Source organism: Rhinopithecus bieti, unplaced genomic scaffold, assembly GCF_001698545.2.
Source record: "Rhinopithecus bieti isolate Rb0 unplaced genomic scaffold, ASM169854v2 scaffold_2314, whole genome shotgun sequence".
Lineage (NCBI taxonomy): Eukaryota > Metazoa > Chordata > Mammalia > Primates > Cercopithecidae > Rhinopithecus > Rhinopithecus bieti.
The window spans coordinates 1730952-1741786 of record NW_016803781.1 but is presented as its reverse complement, the minus strand read 5'-3'; positions in this window follow the sequence as shown (position 1 = coordinate 1741786).

Sequence of the window (10835 nt, the reverse complement as noted above, 5' to 3'; positions counted from 1 at the left end):
CCTTCCTTCCTTCCTTCCTTCCTTCTTTCTTTCCTTCCTTCCTCCCTCCCTTCCTTTGTTCCTTTTTCTTTCTTGAGACACAGTCCCACTCTGCTGCCCAGGCTGGAGTGCAGTGGCACAATCACAGCTCACTACAGCTTCGACCTCCTGGACTCAAAGGATCCTCCTGCCTCAGCCTCCCGAGTATCTGGGACTACAAGCACACACCACCATGCCCAGTTTATTTATTTATTTATTTATTTATTTATTTATTTATTTTTGAGATGGAGTCTTGCTTTGTCGCCAGGCTGGAGTGCAGTGTCACAATCTTGGCTCATTGCAGCCTCCACCTCCCAGGTTCAAGCGATTCTCCTGCCTCAGCCCCTCGAGTAGCTGGGACTATAGGTGCACACCACCATGCCTGGCTAATTTTTTGTATTTTTTTACTAGAGATGGGGTTTCACCGTATTGCCCAGGCTGATCTCAAACTCTTGAGCTCAGGCAATCCTCCCGCCTCGGCCTCCCAAAAAATGCTGGGATTACAGGCATGAGCCACCATGTCTGGACTCCTTTTTTTTTTTTTTTTTTTTTGCAGAGACAGGGTTTTGCTATGCTGCCCAGGCTGGTCTCAAACTCCTGTATTCAAGCAATCCACTTGCCTCGGCCTCCCAAACCATTGGGATTACAGGCATGAGCCCCCACACCCACCCTACATATATTTGTTCCCATAAAAACGTATTATTACCAGCTGATTAGGAAGCTGGAGTGGAAGGTCAGTACTGCTCTCCTGTTGATAGTGCTCCATGCCTGGCCTCCAAGTAATTGGATTTTTGCAGGTGGGTCGTGTCTCTATGGATCAGTCAGGAATGTCTCCCCAAATCCAGAAGAATCCCAGGGTTTGTGAAAATGCATGCTCCTCTCTCCCCACACATGCACATGTGAAAACCATGAATTCTTAAAGCAACTGCCCCAAACTGAGATTTACTAGTAAGAAGAGCTAGGGTTCCTGGGAATGAATCCCACAAGCAAGGAAATATCAGCCAATGGAAAAGTAGCCTCCCCTTGCCAGAGCCATCTCCCTAGCACTGTGATCACAAGATTCACACAGGCGTCAGTCACCGCATCTGCCCCACTGGTGGCTGAAAAGTGGGAGTGCTGAAGATGAATTGGAAGAATGAATTGGTGATGTAAAGAGGAACCAGTGTATAGGCTTGAAATGCTGAGGGGGAACATGACTTCATCTTCATCATTCTGCTTCTCTTCCTTTGGAAGGTCAAGTTGGGTGTGCTAGAGAAAGCCCCAGAATTGTGGGTATTTTGCCATTGACTTTAACCGATAGACTGACATGCACTCCCCATGGTAACTCCTATGTGCTCAACCTGTCACCGCCTCTTCAAAACATTGTTGGTTTCCATGGAGACAAAAAAGCACTTGCTGGAAGAGCTGCTGGAAATTTCAAGGCAAGATGTCCAAAACTACCCTGCCATATACGTTCTAAGACCTGATGTGAAAGAGAAACGATAGCACAACTCCGCAAAGAGGTCAAAGGAAAACAAACCATCACAAGAACGGCTTGACACTGTTTCTAGATCCCAACATCCTGTCTGGATTTTTCTGTCTTTTTAAAACCAAGCTCTGGGCAGCTTTCGGGTGAAGCAGACCTGCTGATCTGCAAGCTCCTGACTTCAGATATGATTTTATTGTGGGCAAGAAACCAGTTTGCTCTTCTCAGAGTTTAAATTTTGACAGGTCAATGCAACAACATGACTGCGAATACGCTTACAGAATGAACCCAGCATCTCTCGCATGCCAATCTACCTCCCACTCTCAGGGCTAAAAAAGAGCTCCTTGACTTGTGTGATTATACAGTATATCTATTTTTTAAATCTATTCTGTAAGGCAGTAATGCGAAACGAAAGATAATAGCGTCTTCTAACAGCTGTCAGATTAACATAAGAAGAAATTTTAAAAGAGAGCTTCTAAAGAGGACACTCAATTTATTTTTAAAAAATAGATTCAAAAAATAGAGAAACTAAAATGTTTGTTTCTCTGTTATGATATAAAACTTCGCTATTCTGACAAAGGTCCCATTCTGGCCTTTATTTTCTGGTAAACTTCATTTGAGCCATTAGAAAACTATGACCTTAACCTTTTGGTTTTTATCCATGATTCCAATAGTTAATGGAAAACATCTGACTTCTCCATTTCAGATGCTGGAATCACTATCTTTCCTCCAGTTACCCAAGGTAGAAAGCTGGGACTCAACCGGATTTCTTCTTCTCCCTTAACCCCCACATCCATCAATCGCCAAATTTTGTTTAACTCCTAAATGTTTCTCAAGTTCTCTTCCTCCTTTTCATTGCCATGATCATTGTCCCAGTTGAGATGCTTGCTAAGACTATTGCAGTGGCATCCTACCTAATCTCTCTGTTCCTGATCCTGCCCTCCTCAGATCCACCCTCCATGTAGTAGCCCTGTCTTCCAAAAATTGAGGCCGGATATTACAGTATGAAAGCCGGATATCATAAAAAGGCATAAGTATAGCTGAGGAGCTCCAGGGGTGGACTTATCAGTCACAATTGATGCTCCCCCTCTTGGAAAGCCCAGACACCATTATTACAGTCAAAGCCTCCACTGCCCCAGTGCTGACCTTCTTGCCTTCCCTGAGATAAGGCTGGGGTCAGGCACAATCTTCATTGCATTCACCATGGCAGGAGCCATAGCAGCTGGACACCCAAGTTCCTGACCACACCAGCCTCATGGAGACTTGACTGTGCTCATGATGTCTAGATTTAGATGAAGCACCATGCAACAGAGCCTGGGATCTGGCCTTCCCAGCAGCTTCCCAGAAATGCTAGTTTAAGTGTGGAGACTTAATGCTCTGTGAAATAAACTTTAATTAATGAGAGTCAAGAGGAAACAAGGGAAAAATTCATCTCTCTTCCTCTCTTTGATGAACTGTTCTGAGGCACAGTGTCTCTCTACAGCCTGCTCAGATATGTCCCGTGTGACTGGGCAACTGGCTGTGCCTCTTGGTGGAGCTGTGGCTTGCTCAGTAGCCCACCTTTTTATGTTTGTTCCATCTCCATCTTTGGCTCATACCTTGCCCTACAATCTTCACGTAACTTTTGCCCACACCTTAAGACTTGGCCCAAGTATCAACTTCCCTATCCTCTTACCATTTCCATCCCACAAAAAGGTCTAAGTCAGGTGCCCCTTCTCAGTACTCCACAGAAATCTGAATCCTTGAAACTATTAGCTTTATTGAATTATCTGCTCTTCTGTCCCTCTTCCCTATCAGGCTGTGAACTCCTCCGAGAGCAGGGACCATGCTTTATTTATTTGTCTTCCCTAGTACCTAGCACTGTGCCTAAAATACTCAGTCAAGATTGGCTAAACCAAAAGGCTGATTTATAGGCACTTCATGAGGCTTCAAATAGTGAAAAAAGATTTTTAGGCCGGGCGCGGTGGCTCAAGCCTGTAATCCCAGCACTTTGGGAGGCCGAGACGGGTGGATCACGAGGTCAGGAGATCGAGACCATTCTGGTTAACACGGTGACACCCTGTCTCTACTAAAAACTACAAAAAAAAAAAAAAAAAAAAAAAAAAAAAATAGCCAGGCGAGGTGGCAGGCGCCTGTAGTCACAGCTACTTGGGAGGCTGTGGCAGGAGAATGGCATAAACCCAGGAGGCGGAGCTTGCAGTGAGCGGAGATCTGGCCTCTGCACTCCAGCCTGGGCGACAGAGTGATACTCTGTCTCAAAAAAAGAATTAAAAAAAAAAAAAAAGATTTTTACAGACACACAACACCAAAGGAAGGCATTCCTGGACATAGACACAGCCTGAGCAAATACCTAAAGCATGAAAATGTCAGTGTATAGGGGATATACTTAGCCAGATAGGGTCTTTCTTGTGGAAGGTCTTGACAACCAGGCTGATGGGTTTGTATATCTTTTCCATGGATTAACTGATAGCCATTGAAACCAAGTTGTTGATTTAGGAGGCTTAAACCATGAAGGATATGTAGGATGAATGGGGAAGAGGGTACAGATCGGGGAATTGTGCAGATTGGAATTACCATGGTAGCAAAAAGAATGGGAAAGAGATGCTTGTGAGAAAGACAAGGGAGGCAGACTGCACGTGATGTAGCAAGCATTTATGAGTGAAAGGGATCAAAGTTGGCTTCTAATATTCAAAACAAGGGCTCTGGGAGAATGGCAGGGTCAGTAACTGAAAAGGAAAAGATGGCAGGATTTCAGATTTAGGGCTGGAAGTAAGGACTGAAGAATCGTCAGAAGCATTTTAATAAAAGATGAGACTGTTTATTGCAACATACATGCACAGATATGCATTATCATTATCACCACCACCACCAGCAGCAATAGGTGCTAATCAGGTCAGTCCTAGCCTTCATTCTTCCAGCACTGCTTTTATCATCAGTGACGGGCACAGGAGTAAAATAACATTTCCACAAATTCAGAGGGCAAGAGGCATCTGTCCTGCCAACATATGCCTCTTTATTAATTTTTTTGACAGAGTTTTGCTCTGTCATCCAGGCTGGAATACAACGGCATGATTATGGCTCACTGCAGCCTGAAACTCCCAGGCTTAATCGATCCTTGCACCTCAGTCTCTTAAGCAGCTGGGACTACAGGTGCACACCACCATGCCTGGCTAATTTTTCTATTTTTGGTACAGATGGGGTCTCCCTATGTTGCTCAGGCTGATCTTGAACTCCTGGGCTCAAGCAGTCCTCCCACCTCAGCTTCCCAAGGTGCTAGGACTATAGGCGTGAGCCACAATTTATGCTTTAAATGTAAGGTGAGTCAGCAACAGCAAAATTGTTAGCATCCCTTTTCGTTCATCCTGCAAAGTCTCATCTCTGTGTTAACCTAGAAATCCATACTGTAAACATATTCTTAAGTCTACATGAATAATTTCCTTTAGAGCCAGAGAATGCTGACGGGTTAGCAAAGAAAGCAAAAGAGTAGGGAAGAAGAAGTGAAAGTCACATAGCAATATAAAAATTCCTTTTTTGCCTGGCGCAGTGACTCAGGCCTGTAATTTCAGTACTTTGGGAGGCTGAAGTGGGAGCATAACTTCAGGCCAGGAGTTTGAAACCAGCCTGGGTGACATAGTGGGACCCCATCGCTACAAAAAAATAAAACATTAACCAGGCATTGTGGCATGTGCCTATAATCCCAGACACTTGGGAAGCTGAGGCAGAAGGACCACTTGAGCCCAGGTGAAGGCTGCAGGGAGCCATGATCATGCCACTGCACTCCAGCCTGGGTGGAGACTCTGTTTCAAAAAAAGAGAAAGGGTAAATTCCTCTTTCCTTACATCAAGTCATTGGTGTCATGGAAAGGGAGAAACTTGGAAGCTGTTATTTCCAACAAGCTGTTATTATTAGTATTGCACTTGTCCTCACTTTCGTGTTTCAAGCCCCTACTCAGGGCCCTGCTGTGGCTGTTAATTGGTCCAGGAGTTAAGAGCATTAAGCGAGCATCCTCTTGAACAGCTGGCACTAAGAGAAGATAGAAAATAGAAGTTGCAATCTTCATTCTTTGAGGTTACTTGCTAAAAAGAACAATCCAAACACAAAAGATCATTTAGAAATAAGAGACTAGCCGGGCGCGGTGGCTCACGACTGTAATCCCAGCACTTTGGGAGGCCGAGACGGGCGGATCACGAGGTCAGGAGATCGAGACCACCCTGGTTAACACAGTGAAACCCCGTCTCTACTAAAAATACAAAAATTAGCCAGGCGTGGTGGCGGGCGCCTGTAGTCCCAGCTACTCGGGAGGCTGAGGCAGGAGAATGGCGTGAACCTGGGAGGCGGAGCTTGCAGTGAGTGGATATCATGCCACTGCACTCCAGCCTGGGTGGCAGAGCGAGACTCAGTCTAAAAAAAAAAAAAAAAGAGAAAAGAAAAAAAGAAATAAGAGACTAGAGGCTATTAGATAATGGACACTAATGGGCTAAAAGTAAAATAAATAAATAAATATTTTATAATGTGAAAGCAAGTGGGGCATTTAGGAAGGAGTGTTTTGGGAGACTTGGAGCATCATTTTTGAATGGAGTGGTTTGGAGAAATCTGGCTCTTCCTTTTCATCAAGTTATTCTGGGTGGCCTTCACCAAGGTGATCTGTAAAGCTGTGAAGAGCTCTTAGATCGAGTGCCTGGAGGTTGCAAAGTGATTTGGAGATAAGTAGAGAGGAAAAGTCCATTCCAGAAGGGAGATATATTGTTGGGGGGAATCCATCCATTTCTATGAAGCAAGTATTTCTTTTGTTTTATTTTGTTTTGTTTTGTTTGTTTGAGACAGAGTCTTGCTCTGTCGCCCAGGCTGGAGTGCACTGGCGTGATCTTGGCTCACTGCAAGCTCTGCCTCCTGGGTTCACGCCATTCTCCTGCTTCAGCCTCCCGAGTAGCTGGGACTACAGGTGCCCGTCACCATGCCCGGTTAATTTTTTGTATTTTTAGTAGAGACGGGGCGTCACTGTGTTAGCCAGGATAGTCTCAATCTCCTGACCTCGTGATCCACCCGCCTCAGCCTCCCAAAGTGCTGGGATTACAGGCATGAGCTACCGCGCCCGGTGAGGCAAATATTTCTTAATGTGGTCTTCAAAACATCTGCATTCGAACTACCAGAGCAGCTGATAAATGCAGGCCTCCATGTTCCTGATTCAGATTCTGATTGAGTAGGTCAGGAATTTCAACCCAACCACAGGTGAGTCTCAGGCAACTGAAGTTTGAGAAGCACTGCAAGTCTTTCTCCCAGGTGTTCTCATTCCCACCCACCTCTATAATAGCTCTCCCATCTGCAATCACTTACGTAAATACACTTATGGAAGGTTGGGCATGGTGGCTCCCGCCTGTAAGCCTAGCACTCTGGGAGGCCAAGGCAGGTGGATTGCTTGAGCCCAGGAGTTTAAGACCAGCCTGGGCAATGTGGTAAAACCCCATCTCTACAAATACTAGCCCTGCTAATTTTTTATTAGCTGGGATGCCAAGTAGCCTTCCAGCTACTCAGGAGGCTGAGGTAAGAGGATCACTTGAGCCCAGGGAGGTAGAGGCTACAGTAAGCCATCAGTGCACCACTGCACTCTAGCCTGGGTTACAGAGTAAGACCCTCTCTCAGAATAAATAAATAAATAAATAAATAAATAAATAAATAAATAAACAAACAAATTTACTGAGTCTCAGTGCCAAGCTTTACTCTAGTCACTGAAGATACAGGAGAGACCCAAAGAGACCACATCCCTGCCCTCATAGGGCTTGTATGCTAGTGGATATGACAAACAGTAAACAAGTAAGTGTATAATAAACATGCAATATGGCTGGGCGTGGTGGCTCACACCTGTAATCCCAACAGTTTCGGAGGCCAAGGCGGGTGGATCACCTGAGGTCAGGAGTTTGAGACCAGCCTGGCCAATATGGCAAAAACCCATCTCTACTAAAAATACAAAAATTAGCCAGGCATGGTGGCGTGTGCCTGTAGTCCCAGCTACTTGGGAGGCTGAGGCAGGAGAATCACTTGAACCTAGGAGGCAGCAGTTGCCCTGAGCCGAGATCACATCATTGCACTCTAACCTGGACGACAGAGCGAGACTCTGTCTCAAGAAAAAATAAATAAATAATAAATATGCAATATGATAATAAGCACTGTGAGAAAGGCCTGATGGAGTGCTGTTGTGCATGTCAAAGAATACTTCTCTGATAAGGGGCATTTGAGCAGGAACCCAATTCTTCTAAGTCCCCTGAGACCACCAATGGTTTGCCCATTCACCAATCCTCTAAATGGATTCATTCACCAATATTAATTGAGGGCCTCTTGTGTGCCTGGCAAACCTGTCCAATATCCCCTGCATGGCCCCATTAGGGAGGCTTACATTTCATTCCCTAGGATTCTCAGCAGTCCCACAGTTTTTCACAGCCCCTCTCCAGTCCCCTGAGTCCCTGGCACACCCTTACATTCCATGACCTCTGCCCACCCACCTCCTGCATTTCCAGCTCATTGTTCTGAATCTACCACCTCCCAAATCAACACGTGCATCAAACATCACAATCTTCATATGACACAACCTGGCAGAAGGTTTGGTGAGGGCGCTGTGTTGCCTGGGTCAAGGCAGCTACAAGGAGTAATGGAAGCTGTGAATAACGATACAGTTCTTCATGTTCATGCTAACTCTTCTTGTGGTCAAGCAAGACCCTGGAGTCAGTAGCTTGAATAAAAATGGTTAAAATGGGTGTGCTTTGGTGGGTAAGGAGGCTGAGCACAGGAGGAAACTAAAATTGTTGGCTGTTCCTACGTCAGACTGTGTGTAAGTGGTTTGCTTATATTATCTCATTTGATTGCTACGACGATACTGTGAGGTTGGTAATAAGCCCATTGTTACAGATGGACAACGGAGGCTCAGAGAGCTTCAGTAACCCATGTCTAAGGCTGCATAGCCAGTGATGGGTAAAACAGGGATTCAAACCTACATTTGAGCCTAAAGCTCCTTGCTTTCTTCCACCAAGTGAAGTGAGAGTTTGTAAAGGCAAAAATTCTGAACAGTGCCTCTTGGGTTAACAGAAATCATGATGACTTTGCCAGCAAAAGACTCAGAGGAACATTGAGTACACAGCCTCTCAGTTCTAGGTAGGTCATGTGTGTCAGCCAGTAGGTTGAGTTTATAACAGTCACATCATGACCTGAACACCCTCCCACTCCACTGCTGAAACAACTAGATAGAATCTGGCAGGGATGATACATAACTACCTTAGACAGGTGTAAGGGAGGGGAGAATACAGACAAAAAGACAACGAAAAGGAAGCTTGCAAGAAAAACAAACCACAAAACTGAACTAACCCCTAATGCATCTGATTGAGGCTTCTGCAAAACTAGCAGATGCATTCAGATCAAACTAATTATTAAAAAATGCAAAGAATTAGATGCTGTTTTAGGCTGAAACAAAACAAAACAAAAAAAGAAATGCAAAGAAAACTTAGCTCCATGGAGCTGTCCTAAATTCATTTATCATGCTTGAGCTCGTAACATTGATCCAGGTGACTCCCAGTTATGGCCTATTGGTGCTCACCTTTTCCCTCTAGGTATGTGCTAGGTGATGAGGAGACTTACTGTCTGGGCTCTTCAGACAGGCTTCTTTCTCCCTGGAACCCAGAAAACTCTGACTACCTGCAGTGTGCAAAGGCAGCTGGCCAGGAAAGGATGCTGGCTTCAGGTCCTGGGGCCCCTCCCTGGAGGGAACAAATGCCTCTCGGATTGCAGCTGCAGAAAGAGAGAGGAGAATCGGGGAATGAGATGGTGTGCTGCAGAGGCAGTGGTTTGGACGGCGACTGGGTGACTCATGCCCCAGGCAGCTTTTTACAGGAGTTGCAAATTCCAGTAATAGCAGATCAGGAACATCTCTCGAGGTTCACCCTACCAATCGAAGGTGCTTCTTGCACCATCTTGGCAGCCCTGAGTTGGCATCTGAATAGCTTATCTATTCAGATCCTTTGCCAGATCCCAAAGGTTCTCCTTGCTTTGGCCCCTGGGCTTCCTGAAACCGGGAGGTTATTCTCCCCGGAAGTTGGAGGAATTGGATAATATCGTCTACAGACACCACACCTGAATCTTATCCCTACTACTACAAATAAGGATGCTATTTTCTTGTCCTGTGTCCTGGATGGTGAATAGAGTATCTTGTGCCCTTCCAAAAGCCACTCTATGGCCACCTCCTCTCTGTCCTAGGTTCCTGGAGGCTAACTGTGTAGACCCCATCAATGAGTGCCCTCTCTCTGGCTTTCAGTTAGGTATACCCTATAGGCAGTCCTGGCAGGAAATAAAAAGGTGGGAGAAGAGTGAGGTCATTTCTTCCGGCTTTCTCTTTGTGGAGTCACCACAAGCTGACTATGTGCTTTATGAGAATAATCCAGCCCTCTCTAAACAATATGGGTCTCTCCAGGTTCTGCTAACCACTCTCCAGGTTCTGGTAGCCTTCCTTTGCCCATTCAGGCCCAAGGGGATAACATGTCTCCTGTTCCTAGTCTTCCCCTATTACTAGTCTGTTACTAGTCTGGGGTACCATATCCTCCTTGGAGTTTTCTTCAACCCTGCTCAATTCCTTTATTAAACTCTCTTCAGGCTGGGTGCAGTGGTTCACGCCTATAATCCCAACACTTTGGGAGGACAGGCAGGAGGATCACTTGAGTCTAGGAGTTCAAGACCAGCCTGGGCAACATAGCAAGACTCCATTTCTACAAAAAAATTTAAAAATTAGCCAGGTATGATAGCACACACCTGTGGTCCCAGCTACTCAGAAGGCTGAGGCTGAAGAATCACTTGAGGCCAGGAGTTGAAGGCTGCAGTGGGCCATAATTGCACCACTGCATTCCAGCCTGGGTGACAAAGCGAGACCTGATCTCTAAAAATAAATAAATAAGTAAATAAATAGCAAGCCCTCTTCAAAGGACCCAATGTGGGAGCATACCATCTCCCCACCGCTGGACATCTGAGCAATACTAATAGTTTAGGTAGATGCAAACCTCACCTGCCTCTCCTCTCTCCTGCCATTGCTGTTACCGTAGCTACATGAAGTAACAAAATCCAAGCCTTGTTAAGGAGGGGTGAGAAGAATCTATGTCATGCCACTTAGAATAAAACCCAAGTTCCTTACCATGACTTAAAAGGTCTGAGCTGGCTCTCCAAATTCCTCTCCCTCTACGGTCCCTCTCGTCTGTCCCAGCCACAGCGGGCCTTTTGCCATGCTTGAAGCCAAGCTTATTCACACAGATAAGCCTTTGTACTTGCAGTTTCTTCCTTCCCTCTGCCTGCTACCAGGTCCTGGGCGAGGGATTATTGTAGG